Here is a 6,848-nt window from a genome sequence, read left to right on the forward strand (position 1 = left end):
GATGTCTGCTGCTGATTTTCCAGAAGAGAAGATCTTCATAGGATCATGAGTCTAGGCAAGGTCTTATGGGTGAGTTAGATCTAAACTCCAAATGACCACAACCCACTGTGCTACACATTTCTTTGCACAGGCTTGCTCAGCCCTAGTAAAAACACTGAACAGCTAATTGTACAGCATTGTCATTTTCAGACTCTGTCCAAATATGCATCTTTGATTGCTAGGTATTATCCTGTCTTTCTTCCAGGTCCCAGACAGTTTCTTTCAGTTTGCTCCATACTCCTGGCTCCCTGCAGGGGCAAGCCTATCTCAGTGAGACTGCGTTCTCCTGCTAAACACGCTGGAAACAGACCATGAGGCATGTTGTCCTTGGGCTTGAACTGGAGACTATGATCCTATTTATCTAGTAGGTGCACTGGTTCCTATTGTTAATTCCTGTCCTAAATACCATCCAGTTCTGGCCAAGGGAAGCCAACAGCTGCTGTGCTATCCCATGGCTTGTTGCAGGGTTGCTGTCTTAGCAAAGCAAGTTTCTAATGGTATTTTAGCATTCGTTCAGACCCCGTGTCCCTGTCAGAGTTCATTTCCACTGTTGCTACCCAGGTGCTAGCTGCAACACATGTAATATCAGGCAGTGGGACAAAGACTGGTTAAAAAAACTCTTAGCAATGTCTATTTGACAGATTCCTCCACTGTGATCAAATGCCTCATCCTGATCCTGTTGAATTTAATGGGCATTTTTCTAATAACCTCAGGAGACCAGGATCTGACTCTCCCTGATTTGTGGGCAAGGCTATTATAGCTTCAGGAGAAATTAAATCCCTTTCCCTACACTTTGGGTGGGGAGAAAAAGCATGTATCATGCTTCCTCTTTGGATGATGCCTGTTCTCACAATGGGCAATTATCTGAGACAGTAGGTGGTGTAGCATGTGTCAGAGGAGTGTGCTGTGACACTTTCTCTCATCATATATTTAGCTCTGAGCCTGGAAGATGGCTCGTGCTAGATAGAGCTCAGCTAAGGTTACCTCCATGATCGTAACTGTGCATTTCTAGTCCGCACAACCAGTGGTGCTGCGGAACCCAGCTCTGAACTTCCACTTCTTTTTATTGTTTCCTAGCAAACTTGGTAGAGGAAGGGATGTTGAGATAATTTCTCTGTCTTCCCTCGAGATTTACAGTTCTGGGATATGTGTCAAAGGTACTTAGGCAAAAGGAATGAAATTCAGCAGTATGACTGTGATAGCAGAGCAAATGTTTTGCTGGTGCTAGCTCTTTCCCCCTTCGTGTTAGCACTGAATTTGTTCCGGTATTCCTGAAATGCCTTTAAACACTTAATTTCTTCTTTAGAGTAAGCCGAGTGTGAAAGTTAGTTTTGGGAAGAAAGCGCTAAGCCTCTTATGAGAGCAAAGCTGTGCCTGTGTTTAGACTCATTCCATCACCCTCTGTGGCATTAGAGCTGATTCCTCTCTTTATGCCTACCACCTTCTCATTTCCTTTGGCTGGGATCCCTCTTTCTTTCCGCTGAAATGTTTGGAGAGCAGGCAGTTCCCTGGCTGCCTGCAGATGAAACGAGATCAGCTTTCAGTGCTGAGTTGTGTAACAGCTGCCCACTGTCACTACAGAGCCAATTTTGGGACAGTGTCATCAGCTTTGTCAATCCATATGTCCCAGGGAGATTTTTACTGGATCAAAGCTGAAGTGCACATTAACTGGATCAAATTCTTAAATGTACATCCGAGATCTGAAGTGACAAATGAAGCACGCAACTTTCATTAATCAAACAAAACTGTAATTCATTGATGTAATCAGAACGTTTCCATGAATTTCAGATATGCACAGATACATGATCATCAAAAGATTGTCCCATGCTCAGCCCAGTCTGTATATGAATGTGTGTGAATAAGCAAGAAAAAAAATAGTATTCTCTTTCCAAATTTGCCTTTGTGTTTTTTAATAAAGCTTGTAATTGTCAGGTTTGTGCTTGTGAAACACATATCACAAAAGTACCAGTATTAGGGTTTCAGTTCAACAGAGCAAGTGTAAGAAGGCCTGGTGGAAGCTTGCAAAGGTATATCGTAGCTTTCTAATAATAAAAATGCCTTGCTCGCCTTAGATGTGGGACGCTGTGTCCTGGAAGATGGCCTCCTGTTACCTAACAACAGAGCTTCCTCCAGTGAGGGCATGCCCTGAATTTCTCTTTGCAATTGAATTCACTTCTGAACAACGTGACAAGACCCCAGGGCTGGTAGGTTAGCACCACACAAGCTGCATCAGATCCCAGGTGGCTTCTGTTAGGAGGACCAGCATCAGCTTGTCCTGTCTGCACATGCCAGGCAGCTGATGGACTTCTGAACTGTGTGTGGAGCTCAGACAACTCATGATTTACACAGGTTTGCATAGACAGCTAGATAAGTGAAACACCATGTGCTTCAGGTGAATCATCTGCAGAGATCCTGATACTGAAAAGAAAGCCTTAGGACTAAGTTTGGGCATATTTCTCTTTGTCTAAACACAAAAGCATGGTAAATTCAGCTTGTTTCACTCACCTGGTTTGTACTAGTGAAATTTTTGTATGATATTCATCTTTCACCCTCATAGTGGTTTAACTTCATTCATTACCTTAATATTTCTTTAACTGACTCAATATAAATAAGAAATCAACCACATCTGGTGCAAAAGTTGCTGAGTGATTGAGACGTGGGCCTGCTCAGTAGCTTATGGTTTGACATTAGCTCTGGGTCACTTCTCAATAGGCTTCTGAGCATCCACAACATGACAACTGCCTTCAGGGTAGACAAAAGAGTGAAAAAATTAATGTGTATTTATTTTATTTTAAATAACCGTCTCATGTTGTAAACAAACCAATAAACATATCTTAGCCAGATGTGCAACATTTATAAATCAGTATAAGCATGTCTGTTTCTCTGATAAGGTCAACTGGTGTGTATGGATTTGCATCTTCCACTGATCAGACCTGCCTGCATGGCATATTTCTTTGCAGCACTGGATAGCTTTTAATAGGAAATACCAACCCAGCATTCTGAGTGCTTTTGGACAATAGGTTTCGTTATGGAGCTTCCCATAATAATTTTTTCCAGGAATAAGCTGTTTTTCTTCAGGCTGGATAAATTCCAGCTCAAGTAATTACACTCTGCCTTCCTCAGTTGCCCCCAAGGTCCAATTAATTCAGGCATTCTTAGCATAAAATTGTTACATGCTGCTACTGTACATGGCTAAACAGCTGTTGTACTTCCCCCCAACGACAAATACATCTCAGTGGTGCGTGAAATGATTCCCTTACATCACTCAGCTGTGATGTGCCCGAACCATTTCAATGCTCACAATCCTCCAAGAAAAAGCACATTGGTTACACACACTTTTATCATGGTCTTCCTAGTCCTGCTAGTCTCGCTGGTCCTTCATCACTGGCTTCCTTGTTCCAAAGAGAAATAAGGAAGAGGCAAAAAGTCCTGCTGGTAAAATTTGTTTCTGGATCTTGAATCACCATAGGTGGGGAAGGTCTCAGAGCGAAGGTGGCATGTTCCCAGAGGTGCTGGGCACACCAGGAGGATTTGCTCACATGGCACATGTTGTTCTGAATACCTGAGAGGGCACCTGCTACTGAAGTAATTAGTTACATCCGGATTGCTTAACAGATGCATGACACTGATGAGTTAGCTGTTGTCCATCTATAGTGAAAGAGGTTTTTAAAAACTGAGAGAGTTAGTGGAGATGAGCAGCCTACAGATGCAGTAGTGCCTGTTCTACTTTTTCTTTCAAAAATGTTTTTGCCTCTGCTTTTTTGGCCAGTTCTGGATGTGATCATTGCAGCAGGAATAAGCTGCTTGGTTGCTCACTGTTTCCCAACTCTAACCATTTGATGTGACCCCCATGGTTTGTAAAATCAGCTGCAGTGCTCATGCCTGACCTTTGTTGACAGACTGGAGTCAGCTGTCCCATCAGGGGCTCATGGCTCGTGCATGGAGGGCTTCTCAGGTCCTGTCTAGCTTTGGAAAGGTTGTCCCCATCATAACCACTGTGGTAGAGAGGGTGTTTCACCATCAGGGTTGAACGGCACAGCCTCTTGCTTTTGTGGTTTGAACAGCTGAAAAGCGATGTGCTGCTCAAAAATAACCCCAGGCTGCACTGGTTGCCTGGTGGGACCTGTGCATCACTGGAGCAGCAGCTCATGGCAGGAGACCTGCAATGAGAGAGGGTTTCAAGAAAATAAAGCTGGGTATGAGAAGGATCAGAGGCGGGGAAGCTTGCTGTTTGACTTTTAGAGATCTTTTTGGACATGCTAGTGTCAACCCCCAGCACCTGCACCCAGGTCTGCAAGATACAGTGGGGACAATTTGTTTTGTGGAGCTGCAGTAAGCCAGGATAATCCATACTTTTGTCTCTTCTTTGGTGTGGATGCATTTATCTGTCAGCCCACAAGGGGCTCACTTCACCTCTGTGCATTTCTTGGGGGATAGGATTTCATCTGGCAGCTTATGGGTCAGGCTGGCTGCAGCAGGTGGAGCAGCCCTGAGACCCAGATGGTTCAGTGCAGGGTGTCCGGCGTCGGTGTGTCTCTGATGTCTCTCAGGGTCTCACTCAGTGCTGCTTTACCGCTTCCTTCCTGTGTGGCTGGCAGGGCTAGCTGTCACCCACCTAGATCCCTCTTTTGATGGTGACACCGACATCCTCCGGCCACAGCACGAAGCACTGGGCACGAGTTGCAGCCATAGAGGTGATGTGTGCCCAGCCAGCGGAGAGCCTGCCTTTCCTCTGTGCACTGCTGGCGTCAGCCAGCTCACGTTTCATCTGATCTCAGTCTGGAGGTGGACACATTCCCACATCCTTCCTGGGGTAAGGCTGTCAGTCCTGAGACTTCGCTTCCTCCAAGTCCGTTGGCCTCCAAGGCGTGACATGGAGCAACTGACCCAGAGCAGAGAGATAGCTGAAGCCATCAGGAAAACAGGTTTCATGTCACATGTGCAGCTGGGCAAACTGACCCTCTCCAGAGTTCCTCATGTACAAAAGTGGAATCATATTGTCTTTTTTCTTCGTCTGCCTGGTGCTTGGGTGCCATGATGTTGCAAAGTCAAAACATTTCTGACTTCTTGGTGCCAGGGATGTTGTCTATTTGTTCTTGGAGAGCTTTGTCTCAGTATCCAAGAGGTGTGAGACCAGCCCTTCTTAGGGCCAAAAGCACATTTTCCTGCCAGGAGGCAAGTTGGCCAAGTTGAAGTTTGGCTGACTTTACCCATGCTCAGGTCCTGGTCAGGTCTCTTGCTGACAGCAGTGGTCGTGAAGGAAGCTGGAAGCAAAGATCTACCCCTCCTTTCCCTGGGGAGATACCCAAGCTGAGCTCTACTGCTGGCCCACCACTGCACTGTACCACAGCTGCAGGCACAGATGTCACTGCCCAGTCTCACACTGCTATCCCAATTCTAACCTGATGTCTGCTTCTGGCCCCAACCCTGACCCACACTTGCTACCCTGCATCCTGGCACCTGCTGGTGTGGTTCCTGCCTGTGTCCGAACTGCTATTGCACCCCACTCACTGCTCACCCTGCTTTGCAGGGAGCCTGGTCCTTGCTGCTCCTTGGATTTTTTTTCTTCCCCTCCTGGCTGGAAAGCTACCCAGTGGAAAAGGGCCTGGGGGTGTTGGTCAACAGCCAGAGGACTATGAGCCAGCAGTGTACCCAGGTGGACAAAAAGGCCAACAGCATCCTGGGTTGTATCAGAACTAGTGTGGCCAGCAGGACTAGGGAAGTGATTGTGGCACTGTACTGGGTGCTGGTGAGCTTGCATCTTAACTCTTGTGTTCAGTTTTGGGCCCTTTACTACAATGAGGACTCAGAGGTGCTGGAGAGAGTTCCGAGAAGGGCAACAAAGTGGTGAGGGGTCTGGAGCACAAGTCTGATGAGGAGCAGCTGAGGGAACTGGGGCTGTTCAGCCTGGAGAAAAGGAGGCTGAGGGGAGACCTTATCGCTGTCTGCCGCTACATGAAAGGAGGTTGTAGTATGGAGGGTGTTGGTCTCTTCTTGCACGTAGCAAGTGCTAGGATGAGAGGAAATGGCCTCAAGTTGCACCAGGGCAGGTTCAGATTGGATCTCAGGAAAAAATTCTCACAGAAGGTGTTGTTGGGCATTGGAACAGGCTGCCCAAGGAAGTGGTGGAGTTACCATCCCTGGAGGTGTTTAAAAGATGCGTAGATGAGGTTCTTAGGGACATGATTTATTGACAGTGTTAGCTTAATGGTGGGACTCAATGATCTTGAGGTCTTTTCCAGCCAAAATGATTCTATGATTCTATTATTTTATCTATAAGTTTGATTTCTGTCCACATAGACTCCCACAGACTCATGAAGTCTGTCTCTATGGGGGCAATGTGGTGACCCCTCAGAACTCTAGGACATTTACTGGGTCTTTCTGACATGCTGTCATGGTTTAACCCCAGCCAGCAACATAGCACCCTTCAGCTGCTTGCTGATTCCCCCCAGGTGTGATGGGGAAGAGAACTGGAAGAGTAAATGTGAGAAAATTTGTGATCTGAGAGAAAGGCAGTTTAATAGGTAAAAGCAAAAGCCACACATGCAAGTAAAGCAAAAGAAGGAATTCATTCACTGTTTCTCATCGGCAGGCAGGTGTTGAGCCATCTCCAGGAAAGCAGGGCTCTATCACACGTAATGGCTACTTGGGATGACAAAGGCCATAAGTCTGAACATCCCCTCTTCCTTCTTCTTCCCCAAACTTTTTATTGCTAAGCATGATGTCCCATGGTACGGAATATCCCTTTGGTCAGTTGGGGTAAGCTGTCCTGGCTGTGTCCCGTCCCAACTTCTTGTGAACCTCTAGCC

Source organism: Streptopelia decaocto, assembly GCF_964273445.1.
Source record: "Streptopelia decaocto genome assembly, chromosome: Z".
NCBI lineage: Eukaryota > Metazoa > Chordata > Aves > Columbiformes > Columbidae > Streptopelia > Streptopelia decaocto.